This window comes from Bubalus kerabau, chromosome 18, assembly GCF_029407905.1.
Source record: "Bubalus kerabau isolate K-KA32 ecotype Philippines breed swamp buffalo chromosome 18, PCC_UOA_SB_1v2, whole genome shotgun sequence".
In the NCBI taxonomy this organism is placed as follows: domain Eukaryota; kingdom Metazoa; phylum Chordata; class Mammalia; order Artiodactyla; family Bovidae; genus Bubalus; species Bubalus kerabau.
The window spans coordinates 46,185,470-46,209,852 of NC_073641.1; the positions used below are offsets into that span (position 1 = coordinate 46,185,470).

Sequence of the window (24,383 nt, forward strand, 5' to 3'; positions counted from 1 at the left end):
CACTGTTTCCCCATTTCCCATGAAGTGATGGGACCGGATGCCATGATCTTCGATTTCTGAATGTTGAGCTTTAAGGCAACTTTTTCACTCTCCACTTTCACTTTCATCAAGAGGCTTTTTAGTTCCTCTTCACTTTCTGCCATAAGGGTGGTGTCATCTGCATATCTGAGGTTATTGGTATTTCTCCCGGCAATCTTGATTCCAGCTTGTGTTTCTTCCAGTCCAGTGTTTCTCATGATGTGCTCTGCATATAAATTAAATAAACAGGTGACAATATACAGCCTTGAGGTACTCCTTTTCCTATTTGGAACCAGTCTGTTGTTCCATGTCCAGTTCTAACTGTTGCTTCCTGACCTGCATACAGGTTTCTCAAGAGGCAGATCAGGTGGTCTGGTATTCCCATCTCTTTCAGAATTTTCCACAGTTTATTGTGATCCACACAGTCAAAGGCTCTGGCATAGTCAATAAAGAAGAAATAGATGCTTTTCTGGACCTCTCTTGCTTTTTCGATGATCCACTGAATGTTGGCAATTTGATCTCTGGTTCCTCTGACTTTTCTAAAACCATCCTGAACATCTGGAAATTCACGGTTCACATATTGCTGAAGCCTGGCTTGGAGAATTTTGAGCATTACTTTACTAGTGTGTGAGATGCGTGCAATTGTGCAGTAGTTTGAGCATTTCTTGGCATTGCCTTTCTTTGGGATTGGAATGAAAACAGACCTTTTCCAGTCCTGTGGCCACTGCTGAGTTTTCCAAATTTGCTGGCATATTGAGTGCAGCACTTTCTCAGCATCATCTTTAAGGATTTGGAATAGCTCAACTGGAATTCTATCACCTCCACTAGCTTTGTTCGTAGTGATGCTTTCTAAGGCCCACTTGACTTCACATTCCAGGATGTCTGGCTCTAGGTCAGTGATCCCACCATTGTGATTATCTGGGTCGTGAAGATCTTTTTTGTACAGTTCCTCTGTATATTCTTGCCACCTCTTCTTAATATTTCTGCCTCTGTTAGGTCCATACCATTTCTGTCCTTTATCGAGCCCATCTTTGCATGAAATGTTCCTTTGGTATCTCTGAATATCTTGATGAGATCTCTAGTCTTTCACATTCTGTTGTTTTCCTCTATTTCTTTGCATTGATCGCCGAGGAAGGCTTTCTTATCTCTGCTTGTTATTCTTTGGAACTCTGCATTCAGATGCTTATATCTTTCTTTTTCTCCTTTGCTTTTCACTTCTCTTCTTTTCACAGCTATTTGTAAGGCCTCCCCTGACAGCCATTTTGCTTTTTTGCCTTTCTTTTCCATGGGGATGGTCTTGATCCCTGTCTCCTGTACAATGTTATGAACCTCATTCCATTGTTCATCAGGCACTCTCTCTATCAGATTAGGCCCTTACATCTATTTCTCACTTCCACTGTATAATCATAAGAGATTTGATTTAGGTCATACCTGAATGGTCTAGTGGTTTTCCCTACTTTCTTCCATTTAAGTCTGAATTTGGCAATAAGGAGTTTATGGTCTGAGCCACAGTCAGCTCCTGGTCTTGTTTTTGCTGACTGTATAGAGCTTCTCCATCTTTGGCTGCAAAGAATATAATCAATCTGATTTTGGTGTTGACCATCTGGTGATGTCCATGTATAGAGTGTTCTCTTGTGTTGTTGGAAGAGGGTGTTTGTTATGACCAGTGCATTTTCTTGGCAAAACTATTAGTCTTTGCCCTGCTTCATTCCGTATTCCAAGGCCAAATTTGCCTGCTACTCCAGGTGTTTCTTGACTTCCTACTTTTGCATTCCAGTCCCCTATAATGAAAAGGACATCTTTTTCGGGTGTTAGTTCTAAAAGGTCTTGTATGTCATCATAGAACTGTTCAACCTCAGCTTCTTCAGCGTTACTGGTTGGGGCTTGGATTACTGTGATATTGAATGGTTTGCCTTGGAAACGATCAGAGATCATTCTGTCATTTTCGAGATTGCATCCAAGTACTGCATTTCAGACTCTTTTGTTGACCATGATGGCTACTCCATTTCTTCTGAGAGATTCCTTCCCACAGTAGTAGATATAACTCATCTGAGTTAAATTCGCCCATTCCAGTCCATTTGAGTTCACTGATTCCTAGAATGTCGATATTCACTCTTGCCATCTCTTGTTTGACCACTTCCAATTTGCCTTGATTCATGGACCTGACATTCCAGGTTCCTATGCAATACTGCTCTTTACAGCATTGGACCTTGCTTCTATCACCAGTCACATCCACAGCTGGGTATTCTTTTTGCTTTGGCTCCATCCCTTCATTCTTTCTTGAGTTATTTCTCCACTGATCTCCAGTAGCATATTGGGCACCTACTGACCTGGGGAGTTTCTCTTTCAGTGTCCTATCATTTTGCCTTTTCATACTGTTCACGGGGTTCTCAAGGCAAGAATACTGAAGTGGTTTGCCATTCCCTTCTCCAGTGGACCACAGTCTGTCAGATCTCTCCACCATGACCCACCCGTCTTTGGTGGCCCCACGGGCATGGCTTAGTTTCATTGGGTTATACAAGGCTGTGGTCCTAGTGTGATTAGATTGACTAGTTTTCTGTGAGTATGGTTTCAGTGTGTTTGCCTTCTGATGCCCTCTTGCAACACCTACCATCTTACTTGGGTTTCTCTTACCTTGATGTGTATACAATTATAGCACAATTATAAATTTTAAAAATTAAAATAGAAAAAAAAGGGTGAGTTTCAGGGGAGTTCTTATTTCTGATTGCTTATCTTCTTAAACATACTGCATCACTTTCTATACATGACACATAGCCAATTCAATTTACTTCTATATATGCTCTGGCTTCATTTTTTAGCATTTCTATAAACATAACATACCTGTATTGGCTCATCTCCCTGAAGAATTTTAAAGGGATCTATGATCCCTCAATACCCAGGAAGGGTTGATTCTAGAACTCTGGTAGATGGAAAAATGCACAGGTACTCCAATCCCTTGTATAAAACAGTCTAGTATTTGCATATAGACTACACACATCCTTCTGTGTAGTTTAAATAATCTCTAGATTACTTATAATACCTGATACAATGTAAATGCTATGTAAATGGGCCAAGGTATGGCAAGTTCAAATTTTGCTTTTTGGAACTTTCAGAAATTTTAAGTATTTTCAGCCTGCGGTTGAGTTCACAGATGCAGAGCCTCCAGATATGGACAGCTGTTTATATCTGTATTTGGCCACTTCCTTTGGGCCAGCACTTATCCTCAGTCGGTTGATATTACCTTCCTCAAGGGAAATAAGATTTACCTTCTCTTCAAATGCTCAATTTCATTCCCTACTTATAAAAAAGTAATTTTCTTCTTCACTTTTCTTGAGGTGCAACAGGCATAATTTTCACTGGAATACTAAGTGAAAGTGAAAGCGAAAGTTGCTCAGTCAGATCCCACTCTTTAGGATCCCGCACACTATACAGTCCATAAATTCTCCAGGCCAGAATACTGGAGTGGGTAGCCTTTCCCTTCTCCAGGGATCTTCCCAACCCAAGGATCAAATCTAGGGCTCCCACATTGCAGGTGGATTCTTTACCAGCTGAGCCACAAGGGAAGCCCAAGAAATACTAAGTTTAATGTTATTTCCAAACAAAAACATCAGTTTAGAGGTATTTCAAAATATTCTTAATAGGTATATTGGGGGGGGGGGGGAGAAAAACCTAATCATTGTATGAAACAATCACTATCTTTTGAGAGTGTATTCTTTGCCACATTCTAACAGGTGTGATTTGCATACACTTTTAATTTCCATTCTCAGATTAAACATTAATTCTTAAAAATTCTTAATGTATTTGTAGTTATGCTATTATGGTATATAAAACCAAAGTTTATGTGCATATTCACTATTAAGGATAAAAGTGACTGTGGTACAAAGCACACTCTTCCACCCCATAAGCAAGAACTGTTTTCCAGGAGTTAGTGGTCAGATGTTTTAAAGGATAGTGATAGTTAAAAATAGACCTCAAAAGGAAGATATTATTTCAAAAAAGTTCTAAATATTTGCCAAAGGGTAACACACTTTTTCTTTAAGTCACTGCTTTCCTACTGTACTTTTTCAAATAACTTCATTTTCAATATAATTTAGAGCCGATATGAGTTGTTATAAAACTTTGATGTACTTTGATGAGATTTCTTGAGTTAGAAACAAAAGGATTGAATTATATTTAGTACATGGGAATTTATCTGTAGTCTAAATCCTAAAGATACAGGGCTCACTGACTGAGAAAAATCACAGGGCACAGTCGCTTCAGTAAGAGTGATTTCCAGAGAATGTTGGAGGAAAACCAGAAGTCCAATGTATTAGGTGTTGAAGGTGATCAGAGAATTAGTAAGTCTGATAGTGGTTTGAATGGAAGCAGGAAGATAGGAAAGTAAATAAAGTATCATTTGTCTCTTTTTCTTTGTGGTAAATGAATGGTTTTCTTAGGACATACACTTACAACATATTTGTATAACGAAGAAATGGAACCATATATACAGTGAAGATTGAATAAATAAATGTGAAAAGTAAACTGGTAAAAAATATCTGGAAATTTTCACAATCAAAAGACTATTATTTTTATGTTGGTTTCCTCTACTAGAATATAGACTGTATTTTCTCTCTTATAAACTTTATATACTTATTGTCTAGAGTGATAATGCTAGTAAGTTCTTGTTGAAGGAATTTACGTAAGATTTGTAAAGAAATATAAAGGGCTAAGACCAGGATGGGGAGAGTTTGAATAATTAGGGATTGTGATTGACCTACTTATATATATTAGGCATTTCAGAGCTGACTGTGTTGTTTTCCTGTAACTTAGAATACATAAATTTATTGAGGAAGATTGAGAAGCTGCAAAGATAGTGTAATTTTTAAAGCAGGCCTAAGCAATGCAAAAGTGAAAGTGAAGTCGCTCAGTCGTGTCCGACTCTTTGCGACCCCATGGGCAGTACCCTGCACCAGGCTCCTCCATTCATGGCATTTTCTAGGCAAGAGTTCTGAAGTGGGTTGCCATTTCCTTCTCCAGGGAATCTTCCCGACCCAGGGATCGAACCCAGGTCTCTCGCATTGTAGACAGATGCTTTACCATCTGAGCCACCAAGCTGAGCCCAAAAAGAATAGGTGTCATTCAAATCAGATTAATATTGTGCCAATATTAAGGGGTTCATGCACTGTTTTATGCTTTTATAATCCACATTCACTTACTAAATATGTTAAACTGAATTATAACCACCTACTATGCAACTCTTTTCTAGAATAGACTGGAAGTCTCTCCCAAAGAGACCATTTTTTAGTCTTCTTTATAGATCAAAAATCTAGCAGCATAGTAATAAACATTCTTTTAGGAAATGCACACATAGCAAACATTTTGTTACTAAACCAATTTGACAGGTACAGGACAGTATTCCAATTACCTTAATTTTTTTTTAATTTTATTTTATTTTTAAACTTGACATAACTGTATTAGTATTAGTTTTTGTTTGTTTTTTTTTTTTTTTTTTTTTTTTAGAAATGCAAAGACTCTTCATGCAGAGCTTACTATAGACAGGCGGTCACACTCATGTTTTGGCAGAGACTCAAGGGCAGGTGGAGGAATGAGAAAAGGGTATGTGTGATTATCAGAGGCTGTTGATTTAAGCATTCAAAGTAAAATATGAATATGTCATCTTCAGTTTTTTAATTATTCACTTCAGCTTGAATAGTCAAATACATAAATTATTTAAGTAATTAATGTATCTCTCCTCGTGACATCCTTGAGGCATAGGCAAAAATCTCAGTAGTTTCAATATAATATTTGTGTGTTATGCTGATTCCACCTCCCCCACCAAATAAAAACCACAGGCTATCCTTGTAGAAACTTAGATTCAAACGTGACTTTGAAACTGGCTTTTATCACAAGCAAGTGGAGAAAATTTGGTAAAAATATATTTATAGAAGTGCATGTTCAAATCAGGTGGTAAGAGCTACAACTAGCACTGAGTCTTTGTTAAAGACAGTATACTAATCCCATCATATGCCTTACTGTGTATAACTCTCTTGAGACTCTGAATTGGGTCCAAGTATTACGACCCCATGAATTGCAGCACGCCACGTCACCCTGTCCATCACCAACTCCCGGAGTTCACTCAGACTCATGTCCATCCAGTCGGTGATGCCATCCAACCATCTCATCCTCTGTCGTCCCCTTCTCCTCCTGCCCCCAATCCCTCCCAGCATCAGGGTCTTTTCCAATGAGTCAACTCTTCGCATGAGGTGGCCCAAGTATTGGAGTTTCATCTTCAGCATCAGTCCTTGCAATGAACACCCAGGACTGATTTCCTTTAGGATGGACTGGTTGGATCTCCTTGAAGTCCAAGGGACTCTTAAGAGTCTTCTCCAACTGGTGTGCTGTGATTTATGGGGTCGCAAAGAGTCTGACATGACTGAGTGACTGAACTGAACTGATACTCCATGTATCTCCTTGTTCCCCTGGAAGCAGCATCAAACCAAGATATTTTCTTAGCGTAATAGATAATAGAAGCACAGGTGAGTAAGTAAATACAGTAGAATATTTAAAAGCTCTGATTTCATAACACTTGCTGAATCTTTCTTGACTGAATCTCATGATATGATTAAACCCAAACAGTAGATGTACACTATGCCCGGAGGCTTAAATTGTCCAAAGGAGTATTACTCTGGTAGGGCAGAAGAGTGACAATTTACTGCATAATAATCTAATCTATTATGCATTGGAATACATGAAAGTATATAGTGATGGATAATACTGGAATAAAATGGGGGTGATTTAAATGCTTAGCTGAAGGAAAAATCAAAGTGATTCCCTAATTAAGTTATTTTCAATTATAGTGAAGGTACCAGGCAGCGTTCCTACAGGAAACAGATGGCACATGGAAATTTTGTAATTTGGAAGAGCTTAATAAAGGAAAAAATTACAAGATAAAACCACGGTATAGAAAACCCACAAAATTACTGCAATACTTTGGAGCTAGCAAAAGCAGGACTCTTAACACCCCTGGCTCTCAAGACACACTTAGATGGGCTATGATGTGGAACACAGTCATGAACTGTATCCAAACAACTGACTACCAGAGGCTGTGCTCTTGGATCCAGTCAGTAATCAGCCTGTGGTAACCCCAAAGGTAAACAGATAAATATCCAGATTTACTACTCACATTTCCACCTACAGCCATCTGCTGCTCCCCATTGGACAAACCTAGAACTACAAGAGGATACCAGAATCAGTCTCATGGATGACTTCCATCTAGGGTGGGTAATTGTTTTTAGGGGCACTAAAATATATATCCTGCATAGAACAGCAAATAATTTATATTTCAATGTAACTTTCAGGGACTGTAAATCTCCATAGTACTGCCTCTTTTATGTACTTCTAGTATACTGTTATACTATTCCTTAGTGAGGGAGAGATATAGTTGCAAGTAGTAAACTCATTATAAGACTTAGGATAGTTTAGAGGCTGTTTTGTCACAACCTGCAATGATAGAATATTAAGAATCATAAAGATAAAAAAAAAAAAAAAAAACTTGTACTACTGACCTACCTACTTGAAATTTGGGGTGTTTTTCAAAATATTTATTTCAAGATCTTTCTGTGTTGTTGGGTGTTGTCATTATAGACATGCCTGAACTGGCTAAGTCTGCTCCTGCCCCTAAAAAGGGCTCTAAAAAAGCTGTGACCAAGGCCCAGAAGAAGGACAGCAAGAAGCGCAAGTGCAGCCACAAGGAGAGCTACTCCGTGTATGTGTACAAGGTGCTGAAGCAAGTCCATCTGGATACTGGCATCTCGTCCAAGGCCATGGGAATCATGAACTCCTTTGTCAACGACATTTTCGAGTGCATCACTGGCGAGGCATCGCACCTGGCTCATTACAACAAGCGCTCGACTATCACAAACAGGGAGATCCAGACCGACCTGCGCTTGCTGCTACCTGGGGAGCTGGCCAAGCACGCTGTGTCCGAGGGCACTAAGGCTGTCACCAAGTATACCAGCTCCACTTTCACTCAAAATATTTATATAAAATATATGTGTTATACTTTTGAACATTAAGCATTTAAAGTTCTCTGATAAAACAAAACATAGACACTGGCTGTGAATCTTATGACATCAACTATTATGTATTTGACCTCGAGAAAGACATTCAGATTCTCCATGTATCCAGTTCTCCATGTATCATTTTATTCATCTGTGAGGATCTATATAAACTGGTAAGAGTGAGGCAAATACAGGGAAACTCTTCAGAGTGATGCCTTTTCCATAATAAGCATTCATTAAGGTGTACTAGTGAATGTTATGTAAGCCCACAACTTTTGATAATATTTCTAACAATTTTTAGAATAAAACTAAGGGAAATACACAACAAAGACATTATAAGCATTAGCTGTAAGAATTCAGCATGTTAAACAAAAATGTAAATATGTGGAGGTTAAATAATTATGCATTTATTTAAATATGTTAAACATGATTTTATGAGACTTTCACTAATATTAAGGTAACTTTAAGACAGAGCCAAAGGAAAACGGAAACACCCAGTTGTGGATGTGACTGGTAATAGAAGCAAGGTCTGATGCTGTAAAGAGTAATATTGCATAGGAACCTGAAATGTTAGGTCCATGAATCAAGGCAAATTGGAAGTGGTCAAACAGGAGATGACAAGAGTGAACGTCAACATTCTAGGAATCAGTGAACTAAAATGGACTGGAATAGGTGAATTTAACTCAGAAGACCATTATATTTACTACTGTGGGCAGGAATTCCTTAGAAGAAATGGAGTAGCCATCATGGTCAACAAAAGAGGTTGAAATACAGTACTTGGATGCCAATCTCAAAAACGACAGTATGATCTCTGTTGGTTTCCAAGGCAAACCATTCAATAGCATGGTAATCCAAGCCTATGCCCCAACCAGTAACACTGAAGAAGCTGAAGTTCAACAGTTTTATGAAAACTTACAAGACCTTCTAAAACTAACACCCAAAAAACATGTTCTTTTCACTATCAAATCAGATCAGATCAGTCGCTCAGTCGTGTCTGACTCTTTGTGACCCCATGAATCGCAGCAAGCCAGGCCTCCCTGTCCTACACCAACTCCTGAAGTTCACTGAGACTCACGTCCATCGAGTCAGTGATGCCATGTAGCCATCTCATCCTCTGTCGTCCCCTTCTCCTCCTGCCCCCAATCCCTCCCAGCATCAGAGTCTTTTCCAATGAGCCAACTCTTCGCATGAGGTGGCCAAAGTACTGGAGTTTCAGCTTTAGCATCATTCCTTCCAAAGAAATCCCAGGGCTGATCTCCTTCAGAATGGACTGGTTGGATCTCCTTGCAGTCCAGGGACTGTCAAGAGTCTTCTCCAACACCACATTCAAAAGCATCAATTCTTCGGCGCTCAGCCTTCTTCACAGTCCAACTCTCACATCCATACATGACTACTGGAAAAAACATAGCCTTGATTAGACGAACCTTTGTTGGCAAAGTAATGTCTCTGCTTTTGAATGTGCTATCTAGGTTGGTCATAACTTTCCTTCCAAGGAGTAAGCATCATTTAATTTCATGGCTGCAGTCACCATCTGCAGTGATTTTGGAGCCCAGAAAAATAAAGTCTGACACTGTTTCCACTGTTTCCCCATCTATTTCCCATGAAGTGGTGGGACTGGATGCCATGATCTTCATTTTCTGAATGTTGAGTTTTAAGCCAACTTTTTCTCTCTCCACTTTCACTTTCCTTTTTTTTTTAAATTTTATTTTATTTTTAAACTTTACATAATTGTATTAGTTTTGCCAAATATCAAAATGAATCTGCCACAGGCTTTTTAGTTCCTCTTCACTTTCTGCCATAAGGGTGGTGTCATCTGCATATCTGAGGTTATTGATATTTCTCCCAGCAATCTTGATTCCAGTTTGTGTTTCTTCCAGTCCAGCATTTCTCATGATGTACTCTGCATATAAGTTAAATAAACTGGGTGACAATATACAGCCTTGACGAACTCCTTTTCCTATTTGGAACCAGTCTGTTGTTCCATGTCCAGTTCTAACTGTTGCTTCCTGACCTGCATATAGGGGACTGGAATGCAAAAGTAGCAAGTCAAGAAACACCTGGAGTAACAGGCAAATTTGGCCTAGGAATACAGAATGAAGCAGGGCAAAGGCTAATAGAGTTCTGCCTAGAGAATGCACTGGTTATAGCAAACACCCTCTTCCAACACCACAAGAGTAGACAGTACTCATGGATATCACCAGATAGCTAACACCGAAATCAGATTAATTATATTCTTTGCAGCCAAAGATGGAGAAGCTATATACAGTCAGCAAAAACAAGACTGGGAGCTGACTATGGCTCAAATCATGAACTCCTTAGTGCCAAACTCAGACTTAATTAAATAAAGTAGGGGAAACCACTAGACCATTCAGGTATGACCTAAATCATATCCCTTATGATTATACAGTGGAAGTGAGAAATAGATTTAAGGGACTAGATATGATAGAGTTCCTAATGAACTATGGACGGAGGTTCATAACATTGTGCAAGAGACAGGGATCAAGACCATCCCCAAGAAAAAGAAATCCAAAAAAAAAAAAAAAAAAAAAAAAAAAAAAGGATGTCTGAGGAGGCTTTACAAAGAGCTGTGAAAAGAACAGAAGCAAAGGAGAAAAGAAAAGATATACCCATTTGAATGCAGAGTTTCAGAGAATAGCAAGGAGAGATAAGAAAGCCTTCTTCAGTGATCAATGCAAAAAAATAGAGGAAAACAATAGAATGGGAAAGACTAGAGATCTCTTCAAGAAAATTAGAGATACCAAGGGAACATTTCATGCAAAGATGGGCTCAATAAAGGACAGAAATTTTAAGGGCCTAACAGAAGCAGAAGATATTAAGTAGAGGTGGCAAGAATATACAGAAGAATTGTAGAGAAATGATCTTCATGACCCAGATAACTATGATGGTATGATCACTCACCTAGGGCCAGACATCCTTGGAAGGTGAGTCAAGTGGGTCTTAGGAAGCATCACTACCAACAAAACCAGTGGAGATGATGGAATCCCAGTTGAACTATTTCAAATCCTGAAAGAGGATGCTGTGAAAGTGCTACACTCAATATGCCAGCAAATTTGGAAAACTCGGCATTGGCCACAGGACTGGAAAAGGTCTGTTTTCATTCCAATCCCAAAGAAAGGCAATGCCAAAGAATGTTCAAACTACTGCACGATTGCACTCATCTCACATGCTAGTAAAGTAATGCTTAAAATTCTCCAAGCCAGGCTTCAGCAATACGTGAACTGTGAACTTCCAGATGTTCAAGCTGGTTTTAGGAAAGGCAGAGGAGTCAGAGATCAAATTGCCAACATCTGCTGGATCATGGAAAAAGCAAGAGAGTTCCAGAAACACATCTATTCCTGCTTTATTGACTATGCCAAAGCCTTTGATTGTGTAGATCACAATAAACTGTGGAAAACTCTGAAAGAGATGGGAATACCAGACCATCTGACTTGTCTCTTAAGAAATCTGTATGGAGGTCAGGAAGCAACAGTTAGAACTGGACATGGAACAACAGACTGGTTCCAAATAGGAAAAGGAGTGCGTCAAGGCTGTATATTGTCACCCTGCTTATTTAACTTATATGCAGAGTACACCATGAGAAATGCTGGACTGGAAGAAGCACATGCTGAAATCAAGATTGCCAGGAGAAATATTAATACTCTCATATATGTTGGTGATACCACCCTTATGGCAGAAAGTGAAGAAGAACGAAAAAGCCTCTTTATGAAAGTGAAAGTGGAGAGTGAAAAAGTTGGCTTAAAGCTCAACATTCAGAAAACTAAGATTATGGCATCCGGTCCCATCACTTCACGGCAAATAGATGGGGAAACAGTGGAAACAGTGAGACTCTATTGTGGGGGGACTTCAAAATCACTGCAGATGCCATGAAATCATCACAGAAGCCATGAAATTAAAAGACTCTTGCTCCTTGGAAGTAAAGTTATGACAAATATGGACAGCATATTAAAAAGCAGACATTACTTTGCCAACAAAGGTCTGTCTAGTCAAGGCTATGGTTTTTCCAGTAGTCATGTATGGAAGTGAGAGTTGGATACTAAAGAAAGCTGAATGCTGAAAAATTGGTGCTTTGAACTGTGGTGTTGGAGAAGACTTGTGAAGAGTCCCTTGGACTGCAAGGAGATCCAACCAGTCCATCCTAAAAGAGATGATCCTGGCTGTTCATTGGAAGGACTGATGTTGAAACTAATACTTTGGCTACCTATTTCGAAGAGCTGGCTCATTTGAAAAGACCCTGATGCTGGGAATAATTGAAGGCAGGAAAATGAGATGACATTGGATGAGATGGTTGGATGGCATCACTGACTCAATGGACATGAGTTTGGGTAAACTCTGGGAGTTGATGATGGAAGGGAAAGCTTGGTGTGCTGTGTTCCATGCTGTAGCAAAGAGTCAGACACGACTGAGTGACTGAACTGAACTTAAGGTAATTTTCCTCGGTTTCTTTTTCTTGTTTCATGGATTTCACTACAGAATGATCAAGTTATGATAACATGCCTTCAACTTAGAAAAGTGATAGGCTTGAATTGTGTCTGCAATGCTATTTTATGCTTTGCAAATCCAGGAAAAAAAACATGATTAACTTTTTGATGTCTTTGGGGTGGTACAACTTTGCCAGCTTTTTGTTTATTTTCTAGATTTGATTATTTCTCCACATGTCTATATCCATCTTTTTACCTTCACAGTGAAACTAGCCTCCAAGAAATAAAGCCAATTTCGATATTATCTTACACTGTTTCCAAGCTAGGGACCACCAACTCAAATTCATTCCTGAGCTAAGAGATATGCAACACCCTTTGGATTGGATCCAAAGAATGATCAACTTCAGAAGATAGCCCTGTTATTCTACATACAGGCTTGTTATTTTATACACAGGCTCCAAAATAAGTCCACAAATATGTCCTATCATGAATAATTATTCATGGTGGTTATTTTTTAGGTGCTAAATCATGTCTGATTCTTTTATAATACCAGGGACTGTAGCCCACCTGGCTCCTCATTCATGGATTTCCCATGCAAGAATATTGGAGTAGGTTGTCATTTCCTTCTCCAGCGGTTCATTCCTGACCCAGGGCTTGAACTGATGTCTCCTGCATTAGCAGGCAGTTTTTACCACTGAGCCACCAGGGAAGACCAATAATAATTTTAACAGTTACTGAAATAGAATTACATGCAGATATGTAACATAAATATTACCCATACCTTCTCTTTCTATATACGGAAAAGCTGTGAGTTTCTAAATTATCTACCAAGCAATGAAGAAGATCATTTAAAGGAAGAGATGACAGTATTTCAGTTTTAATGTTTAACATATTTTAAGCACTTAATACATCCGTTGGAAGAAAAGGATTAGTCAGAAGCTGTATATTCAGTCCAAAAGACCATTATTATTCAGAAAAATCACTTAATTTCTTATGGCATGAAATAGCTATTTTTTTTTAAGTTTTCCAGCTAGATTTAACCATATTTGATATGAACAAATTCATGATGTACTTTTACAGAAATAATCTTCTCCCAAAGTTGATCATATTTCTTACCTTTAAAGTTTCCTTTTTCACCTTTTTTTAAAGGACTTTAAAATTTATTTTGTCAAAAATCCCCTAATAATAATCACATAAGATTAAAACAAACTGTGTATGTATATCACAACAAACTGGAAAATTCTTAACAATATGGGAATACCAGACCACTTTACCTGCCTTCTGAGAAACCTGTATGCAGGTCAAGGAGCAACTGTTGGAACTGGACATGAAACAACTGACTGATTCCAAATAGGGAAAGGAGTACGTCAAGGCTGTATATTGTCACCCTGCTTATTTAACTTATATGCAGAGAACATCGTAAGAAATGCCAAGCTGGATGACTCACAAGCTGGAATCAAGATTGCAGGGGAAAAGATCAATAACCTCAGATATGCAGATGGCACCACTCTAATGGCAGAAAGTGAAGAGGAACTGAAGAGACTCTTGATAAAAGTGAAAGAAGAGAGTGAAAAAACTGGCTTAAAACTCAACATTGAAAAACCTAAGATCAGGGCATTGTGTCCCATCATTTCATGGCAAATAGATGGGGAAACAATGGAGACAGTGAGAGACGTTATTTTCTTGGGCTCCAAAATCACTGTGGATGTTTATCTGCAGCTATGAAATTAAAAGACGCTTGATCCTTGGAACCATGACAAACCTGGACATCAAGTTAAAAAGCAGAGACATCATTTTGCCAACAAAGGTCCATATAAACAAAGCTGTGGTTTTTACAGTAGTCATGTACGGGTCTGAGAGTTGGACCATAAAGAAGGTTAAGCATCAAAGAACTGATGCTTTCAAATTGTAGTGCTGGAGAAGACTCTTCAAAATCCCCTGGAAAACAAGGAGTTCAAACCAGTCAGTCCTAAAGGAAAGCAACCCTGAATATTCACTGGAAGGACTCATGCTGAAGCTGTAATACTTTGGCCACCTTATGTGAAGAGCTGACTCACTGGAGAAGACCCTGATGCTGGGAAAGGCTGTTCAGTTCAGTTTAGTCACTCAGTCAGGTCCGACTCTTTGCGACCCCATGAATCGCAACACACCAGGCCTCCCTGCCCATCACCAACTCCCGGGGTCTACCCAAACCCTTGTCCATCTAGTCGGTGATGCCATCCAACCATCTCATCCTCTCCCATCCCCTTCTCCTCCTGCCCTCAGTCCCTTCCAGCATCGGGTCTTTTCCAATGAGTCAACCCTTTGCATCAGGTGGCCAAAGTATTGGAGTTTCAGCTTCAACATCAGTCCTTCCAATGAACACCCAGGACTGATCTCCTTTAGGCTGGACTGGCTGGATCTTCCTGCAGTCTAAGGGACTCTCAAGAGTCTACTCAAACACCCCAGTTCAAAAGCATCCATTCTTCGGTGCTCAGCTTTCTTCATTGTCCAACTCTCACATCCATACATGACTATTGGAAAAACCATAGCCTGACTAGACGGACTTTTGTTGGCAAAGTAATGTCTCTGATTTTAAATATGCTATCTAGGTTGGTCATAACTTTCCTTCGAAAAGGGGGCAAGAGAGAATGAGATGGTTGGGGTCATCACTGAACTGACTCAATGGACATGAGTTTGAGTAAATTTGGAGAAAAACTCAAAGACAGAGAAGCATATGGTGCTTCAGTCCCAGGATCACAGAGTCAGACACAACTTAGTGACTGAAAAACCATCACCACATGGGATATGGTTACATACAAATTACACATCTTACATATGTACCATCTGAATTAGAATTTTTTTAATTTTAAATTTATTTATTTTAATTGGAGGCTAATTACTTTACAATATTTTATTGGCTTTGCCATACATCAACATGAATCTGCCACGGGTATATATGTGTTCCCCATCCTGAACCCCCATCCCACCTCCCTCCCTGTACCATCCCTCTGGGTCATCCCGGTGCACCAGCCCCAAGCATCCTGTATCCTGCATCAAAACTGGACTGGTGATTCGTTTCTTATATGATATTATACATGTTTCAATGCCATTCTCCCAAATCATCCCACCCTCTCCCTCTCCCACAGAGTCCAAAAGACTGTTCTATACATCTGTGTCTCTTTTGCTGTCTCACATACAGGGTTATTGTTACCATCTTTCTAAATTCCATACATATGCATTAGTATACTGTATTGGTGTTTTCCTTTCTGGCTTACTTCACTGTGTATAATAGGCTCCAGTTTCATCCACCTCATTAGAACTGGTTCAAATGTATTCTTTTTAATGGCTGAGTAATATTCCATTGCGGAGAAGGCAATGGCACCCCACTCCAGTACTCTTGCCTGGAAAATCCCATGGACAGAGGAGCCTGGTAGGCTGAAGTCCATGGGGTTGCAAGGAGTCAGACACGACTGAGGGACTTCACTTTCACTTTTCACTTTTATGCATTGGAGAAGGAAATGGCAACCCACTCCAGTGTTCCTGCCTGGAGCATCCCAGGGACGGGGGAGCCTGGTGGGCTACCATCTCTGGGGTCGCACAGAGTCAGACACGATTGAACTGACTTAGCAGCAATATTCCATTGTGTATATATACCACATCTTTCTTATCCATTCATCTGCTGATGGACATCTAAGTTACTTCCATGTTCTGGCTATTATAGTATATGTGCTGCCGAAGCGAGCACATGTTCTGGCTATTATAAACAGTGACACAATGAACATTGGGGTACATGTGTCTCTTTCAATTCTGATTTCCTCAGTGTGTATGCCCAGCAGTGGGATTGCTGGGTCATAGAATTTTTACGAGTCCTGGAAATCTGATGTTTTTAAAATTTAATTTTTTCCAAGCATAATTATACAAGTATATGAAATAATGTTTGTTTTGCTTATATTTGTTCATCTTGAGAGGTTTAGCTAAATTTATTGTAGGATTTTTTATATTACCATAATAAATCTAACATTTAATTTTTCATAAATTGTTTTGTTTATTTTTGTCATCCACATTATAAATGGATAAAACACTTTATTCACTCGCCATTATTGTACATTTATTACTCCTTTCATAAAATTCTGCTATACATTAGAAGGCATCAAAATAACATTCAACATGACCCTGGAATTTATACTTTTCTAGTTTGACCTATTAAAATATTTCAAGAATCAAAAATATTTTAGAAATATTTCTCTTCCTCTTCAGTGATTAGTGAGTTACATATCCATGTGTTTTGAGCTGAATTCCCCTACCCCCACCACCATTTCAAATACGTTGAAGTGCTAACACAGAAAGTGAGGGTATTTGGAAGAGGGTCTTTATTCGGGGAATAAATTCAGTGTTGTCATTAGTGTGGGCTCTCTCTTCCTAAAGGGACCTTGATAGTTCTGCTTAGCTTGACTAAGCTTTAGATAGATTTCTTCCTAATTCTGGGTCCCTGACCTCTCTTTTTAGACATTAAAGAAAGCTTGCAATTGTAAATTATTTCTGCTCCATTAAGATGTTAATCCTCTCTCAGCCTCTTGCCAGCCTTTTTAACCTTGAAATAACCTTGCTTTAGAACTAAGAATGTCTTTCCCAAAGACCTGGGAGTCATCCCTTTGAAATATAATCATTAAGACAGAGGCCCTTCTCCTAGTCTCTGTGGCAGGGTAGGGACCTGACTACAATAGGCCCTAATTAGCAGACACAGATGGCCTAGTCACTGAAGCCAGTGCACCTCCCTCCACTAATATCTCTGCCACTACTTTTTCACTAGCTCACCCCAGAGCTTAAAAATTATCTTGCCATTTGTCTCAACAGAGTTGAGTTCAATTTCTCTATTGTAATAGTCTAGACAACTTCTGCGATATCTGTGAATATAGTCTTCTTTGGCCACTCATCCTGTCTGGTGCAGTTTTCACTTAACAGCTCTACTCCAATTTAATTAGAATCTTTCAAATGGGGGGATGAAAGCAATGACAAACCTAGAAAGTGTATTAAAAAGCAGAGACATTATTTTGCCTCTAAAGTTCCCTATACTCAAAGCTATGGTATTTCCAGTAATCTTGTACAGATGTGAGAAATGGACAATGAAAAAAGTTGAATGCTGAAGAATTGATGCCTTTGAACTGTGGTTCTGGAGAAGACTCCTGAGAGTCCCTTGGACTGCAAGGAGATCAAACCAATTAATTCCTAAAGGCAGTCAATCCTGAATATTCATTGGAAGAACTGATTCTGAAGCTCCAATACTTTGGCCACCAGATGGGAAGGGCCAACTCTTAGTAAAAGACCCTGATGCTGGGCAAAATTGAAGGCAGGAGGATAGGGGATGTCAAAGGATGAGATGGTTGGATGGCTTCACGGACTTAACGGACACTAACTTGAGCAAACTTCGGGAGATGGTGAAGGACAGGGAAGCCTCGCATGCTGCAGTCCATGGGGTCTCAAAGAGTCAGACACAACTGAGCAACTGAACAACAACAACACAAAGCGGGCAAAGGCAGGCACAGAGGCAGACATGTACACGGGGAGAATGTCACATGACGATGAAGGCAGAGATCTGAGTGATGCAGCAGAAGTCAAGGAATGTGAAAAATTCCTGCCAAACTACCTGAAGTTAGGAGAGAGGCACTGAACAGATTTCCCCTAACAGCCCTCAGAGGGAACTAACCCTGTTGACACCCTGATCTTGGACTTCTAACCTCATGATCTGTGAAAGAAAACATTTCTTTTGTTGAAGCCACACAGTTCATAGTGTTTTGTTTCAACAGCCCTAAGAAACTAATGGGCTTCCCTGGTGGCTCATTGGTAAGAGAATCTGCCTGCCAATTCAAGAGATGCAGCTTGGATCTCTGATTCAGGAAGAACCCCTGGAGAAGGAAATGGCCCCCATTTCAGTATACTTGCCTGTGAAATCCTATGGACAGAGGAGCTGGGTGGGTTACAGTCCATGGAGTTTCAAAAGAGTTGGATATAACTTAGCAACTAAACAACAAAAACAAGGAAACTAATACATTGCATTATGTAGTGATAAGACTTGATTTGTAGTTGAGAAAGCTAGTCTTGGAGACCTACTCTGCTGCTTCCTTATTTGGGAGCTGGGATAAATCTGTAACCTTTCTAAATTTCCATATCTTCACTGACAATTGAATGACCTAACATTTTGAGAGAGGTTTGCTCATAACAGGGATAAATAAAATGAAGCATTATTTTTCATTTGAAAGATAATTTTCTAAGGTTAAAGGCAACAATAGCAAAGTTTCTTAAAAAAGAAAAAAAAAAATGTAACCAGGATTAAGCACTCAGCAGTTTTCCTTAAGGAGAAGGCAATGGCACCCCACTCCAGTACTCTTGCCTGGAAAATCCCATGGGCAGATGAGCCTGGTAGGCTGCAGTCCATGGGGTCGCTAAGAGTCAGACACGACCGAGCGACTTCACTTTCACTTTTCACTTTCATGCATTGGAGAAGGAAATGGCAACCCACTCCAGTGTTCTTGCCGGGAGAATCCCAGGGACGGGGGAGCCTGGTGGGCTGCCGTCTATGGGATCACACAGAGTCGGACACGACTGAAGCAACCTAGCAGCAGTTTTCCTTAAGAAAGGAAAAATCTGGAATTTCAAACGTTTCTCCTTTGAATTTTCTACTTTGCTAGTGTTTTTCATGGAATCTGTATTAAGTTTTATTCAGTGTACAAAATCTTAAAAGAGCCTATATATTTTCACTCCAAACTAGTTTATTTCACTGATATATAACTCCATCCTGATCTCAGCATAGACGTATAGGTCATTTGTCATCTTTACAACCCTCTCACAAGGAGGGTAGAATCTCCAAATTCTCTTAAGTAGAAACACTTGTCTCTTTATTTTTTTTTAAAAGAGAGTACACACAGAGTGACCTAGAAAACTTATATTTCTATTATAAACCTCAGCCTTTTTATCATCAGTTATGTGCCTTTTTAATACTTTTTATTAACACTGGTGCTTGGTAAAGTAATATGAAAGACAGTATAAGACTTCTTAAAACAGTATAATTTATAAATGGAGAGGTTTTATAACAAGGGAACAATTTTATAATAACATTTTGCTTTTCTATCCCTCATGAAGAGCTCAGGGAAAATAAACAAGGATCCATTTAAAGTCTGGGTTGGTCCCAGTTTGACTGGGTTCCATGCTAGGCAGGGTGCCATAATTAAAAGTTACACTAATCAACCATGAAACAAATAGTAATATCAGCAAGTGAAAAAAAGTAAACTTAGAGAATGAAGAACAATGGCCTGTTAGGAATAATCAGGTGTGGACCAATGGTTAAGGATGGTAACAAATGGTGAACTGCTTTGTTGTACTTTTCCTATTTTTTTAATCCCAGGAAACGACCTTTTAAAGGTGAGTTAACACCCTTTTAAAGGTGAGTTAAACACCCTTTTAAAGGTGTTGATAACTTTATGAACAGTAGATCATATCACTATCAATAGACTGAGTGAAGCCACAACTTTCAATAATAATGCTAAAAATTATTCATTGAACAAAAGATACAGAGAAGTCACTGGACAGAAGGTGTATTTTTGAGTACTAATTTCAGTCTCCTTGGTCCTAGGTTAATTAACAACAGCCTCTTAAAATAGTTATATCAGTCTCATACTACACAGATCAAATTTTAGCTTGTCAAAAATGAATATAATCGAGTGTTGATTGTGATTAATGCAAGTTCAGCTGCAAGAGATAAAAAAGATTCCTTTTCTTCCTCTGTCAGTGGAATACCAGCAAAGATCAAAATAATCTCTGATCCATTACTGTGTAAAGTATTGGTTTTAACTATTTTGAAATATTTATTTACACATGTTATTTGGTACATTAAGTTTTCCAAGCTCTTTATTAGACATTACAGTAGAAAAGAGGGCTTCCTAGGTGGTGCTAGTGATAAAGAATCTGCCTGCCAATGCAGGTTCAATCCCTGGGCTCAGAAGATCCTCTACAGGAGGAAAGGGCAACCCACTCCAGTATTTTTGCCTGGAAAATTCCACAGACAGAGGAATTTGGCGGACTACAGTTCACTGGGCCACAAAGAGTCAGACATGACTGAGCACAGAGTATGAAGCGATCACAATATGTAACTTGTAGAGAAGGAGTGGTGATGGCCTCTGGCCCGTAGGGAGCAGAGATACAGTGATGACTTCCAACAAATTGATATGAAAAGCAGGATTTTGAAAGGGAAGCGTCACAGGAGCATGCCTATATCTAGAAGGGAAATAGAATGGCAAGAGAGAGACCAACTATATGTTATTGCCATAGTCCAGGTGAGAAATGATGAGAATAATCTGAGATTGTGGCAAAGGTGAAGGAAAGAATAATGCCAGGTTCAAGAGGCCTGAGACCAGGTGGACATGATAGAAGAAGGTTATTAGTAAAGGATAGCCCAAGGATTTAATTTCAATGGCTATGTAAGTAGCAAAGTCTTAACAAAGCACACATAGTGTGCTCTTGCCAAAACAGGTTGGAAGTGAATGCAATTAACTTGCTATCAGAGATAATGAGTTTCAGAAACCAGTTCATTATCCAAAATCTACATGAAACTGCTTTTCAGCTTTAAAAAAAAAAAAAAAGAAAAATGAAGCTTAGACATTAAGATACTCGGAGAACTTATACTGGGTAGATTTTGAGGGGAATAGATGAAAAATATCTTTAAGTTGTAAGAAGAAAACTCAAATTTCATTAGGCACTTGCAAAGATTTATCAGGAAATGTAAATTTGGTCATTTCTCCATCTTTGAGAGCTGTTTGTCAGAGTTACAAGTATATTCACATTTCTTTCTACCTCTGTGTAACCAAGTTAATTTTTTCCCCATAAATACCCCATCATTGAATACAGAGAAAAATAAACAAAGAAATAAAAACATAAAACAACTTTGGTTTAATCTCACTGTTTTCATTTTCTAGAGCTGCTGTAACAAATTACAACGTAGTGAGTGAATTAAAACACAAACTTTCCTGGTCTGGGAACCAAGATCCCACATGCTGCCTGGCACAGACAAAACAAAACAAGAAATCCCCTACAAGCTTACTTTCTTTTCTGTAGCTTGGGTGTTCCCCTCAAGGTACTGGCAGGTCTGTGTTCCTTTCTGGTGACTCTCGCAGGGAAGACTTTTTAAGATTGGTGGAGCTCTCAGCTCACATCACTCTGACTGTTTCTTCTGCCGTCACATCCACTTTTAAAGAGGCTTGTGATTCCATTAGGCACACCTGGCTCCTTCAAGCCATTCTCCCTAGTTTAAGGTCAGATGATGAATAACCTTAATTCCAGCTACAATTTACTTTCCTCTTTACCATGCAATGTAACATTACCCCCTGTTCTAGGAATTGGGACATGGACATCTTTGGTGGGGGGCATTAATCTGTTTTTGACATTGATAAATTTACCTTGATACAATTATTTTTTTCTTTCTGATTAGATAAATATCTTCTATAACAATGTACCAAATATAAGTGGGATTGAGGCTCTGTGGCTTCTGAGCCTTAACATTTTGTGGGTGGAGGGCAGGAGGCCTGAGATTTCACAGCTATAATTAGAAAATTCTCCCTGCTTTCTGTCTGGAATCTCTGTCTCCCCTTGACTGGACAGCGTTCTTGTATATAAGTAATTGCACCTGGCTTTAACTATGCCTTGCTGTCACCAAAAACTAGAGCTCACTGTGCTAGATTAAAGACTTCATTGCTAGTGACTGGTCATGATATTTTAGCCTTTGCTACTCCATGGTCCTCCAGTACTTTGGCCACAAACAGGAAATAAAGAAGATACTGACCTACTAAACAATGTACAGTTCAAATGGATGCAACAGTGCTGCTGCAAGGCCCACTGGCGATTCTCTCCCTTTGCCAAACCTACCCTCTCTCTTCACTGAATCTGTCCCCCTGGACAATCTGTTTTTCAGGCTCCTGCATCTGCAGCTTCAGGTGTCTCCACTGGTTTGAGGCCTCTCCTAGAACTCCAAATCCCACCTTGAGGTTTCATTGTGAGGAAGCAGATATATGAGCAATGGGCTCTCGTACTTTACTCACTTTCTCCTTCAATTTCTTTAGATCAGAAAGGACGGTCGTCTATCTCACTTTTCTCCTTGCTATATCCTCCCTTTACCTTAATGCAGCAGGCATATTACAGGGTTACTGGAAACATTATATAAGGGGTATTAAAAATTCTGCCTTATGTACAAATTTTATGATCATAGTTTCTCCATGGTATGATTTTTACTGGGGGTTCAAGGTACAATTTTTAACTAAGGATTGCAGGTGATAAAATATTTAATACCCCCAAATAGTCACTCCATTGTATATGAATGCCAAATAGCTCTTTCTACCATTTCAAAGCAATTTAGTGTTTACTTTTTCATCACTATTCAATTAATATTCAAAAATTTTTCAAGACATTCACACTGAAAAAGCAAATGACTTCCTGAATTCATTAAAACACTACAGCATGTTACTTATTATCATTTAGCAACTCTTTCCTGCAAGTATACTTATAAAATTATACTTCTGCAAGATGGAAACCATATGCCTTTTCCTTCTTCAAAAGGGATTCAAAATTTTATTACAAGGTGGATAATATAAAAGCATTATTAAAAGAGTAATATGTACTGGTACAATATTTATGACTCTTAAATTTAGGAATAAATGACCTGTTTTATAATAAGTATAGCATTTTCCATTTATAAACATTACATTTTCTGTCACCGTGATGATTTTCTACTGCTTGAAAGAGTGGCTCATTCATGAGTATCCCGCTTGTATCATAATATCTTAGAGAAATAAGGGTAGGCCTTTAGATGGAGATAGTACTCTAAAACAAAACCATGTGATAATACCTTTACCTACAATAGAAACAGCATTCATTATTTTAAAATAAATCTTTAATTTTTTTATATATTTAAATCTCAATTTTTAGAAGGATGAACTTTATGAAATTATATCATTCATAACAGGAAACCAAAGTTTATAATTACTTATTTTTTGCTTAAATATGAAATTGAGATCAAATAAATATTAATTTTCTAGACTTTTTTCTTATTGTATCCATTGGTTTGAGTAATTTCAAATATCTGAGGCTTTTTAATTATTTTAAAATGATATATTTACTTAGGAGTGTTTGGATTATGTTTGAGACAAATAGACCAAATTTGGAAAGATAATGATAAAAAGAGAATATACAAATGTACTACAACAGGAATAAAGAAGTAACTAAAAGTACAAAAGTAGGATATTAAAATTTAAATATATTACATGCTAAAATTGAATGTTTGTATGCTAGTAGTTTTGAAAACTTATGTGGATAAATTCCCTGAATAATATAATTTTACTAAGATGTAAAGAACTAGAAAATTTAAATGTATATTTAACTCTAGAGAATCTAAATCAGTAACCTCTTAATATTCCACACAATAATCAGATAGCATTAGAATTACTTTTTTCTAAGCATTTATCAAGAGATATTTAAGTCCAGTCTCAGACATGTACTTACAGAGAGTTGAAGAAACAAACAAAATGTTAAGCTTCTAAAAATGAAAAGTATTGAGAGCAAAAATACCAAGACAATTCAAGACTATATATTAAAAGATAATAAATAATGAACTATTTGTTTGTTTCTCAAAAATTCTAGATTAATTTAACAACAGAAAATTGAACAACAAAAAAAATATGTTTTCAAACATTAAGAAATTAAAGAAAGAAAGCCATATGATGGTGACAATACTTGGTGGGTCAGTTGATAAAGAATTTGCCTACAATGCGGGAGACCCCAGTTCTATTTCTGGGTCTAGATGATCACCTAGAGAAAGAAAGGGAAACCCACTCCAGTACTTGCTGGGAAAATCCCATGGAAGAGG

General features: G+C 38.4%; 1 long non-coding RNA gene across 1 annotated transcript; it reads right to left on the reverse strand.

Moving 5' to 3' along the window:
• Positions 1 to 5,671: 5,671 nt before the first annotated feature.
• On the reverse strand, positions 5,672 to 21,696 carry LOC129633097 (uncharacterized). The gene is made up of 3 exons (XR_008704884.1): positions 21,570 to 21,696; positions 7,181 to 7,227; positions 5,672 to 6,476 (listed from the first exon to the last, which is right to left on the reverse strand). It is a non-coding gene; the product is annotated as an uncharacterized LOC129633097 (long non-coding RNA).
• Positions 21,697 to 24,383: the final 2,687 nt, after the last annotated feature.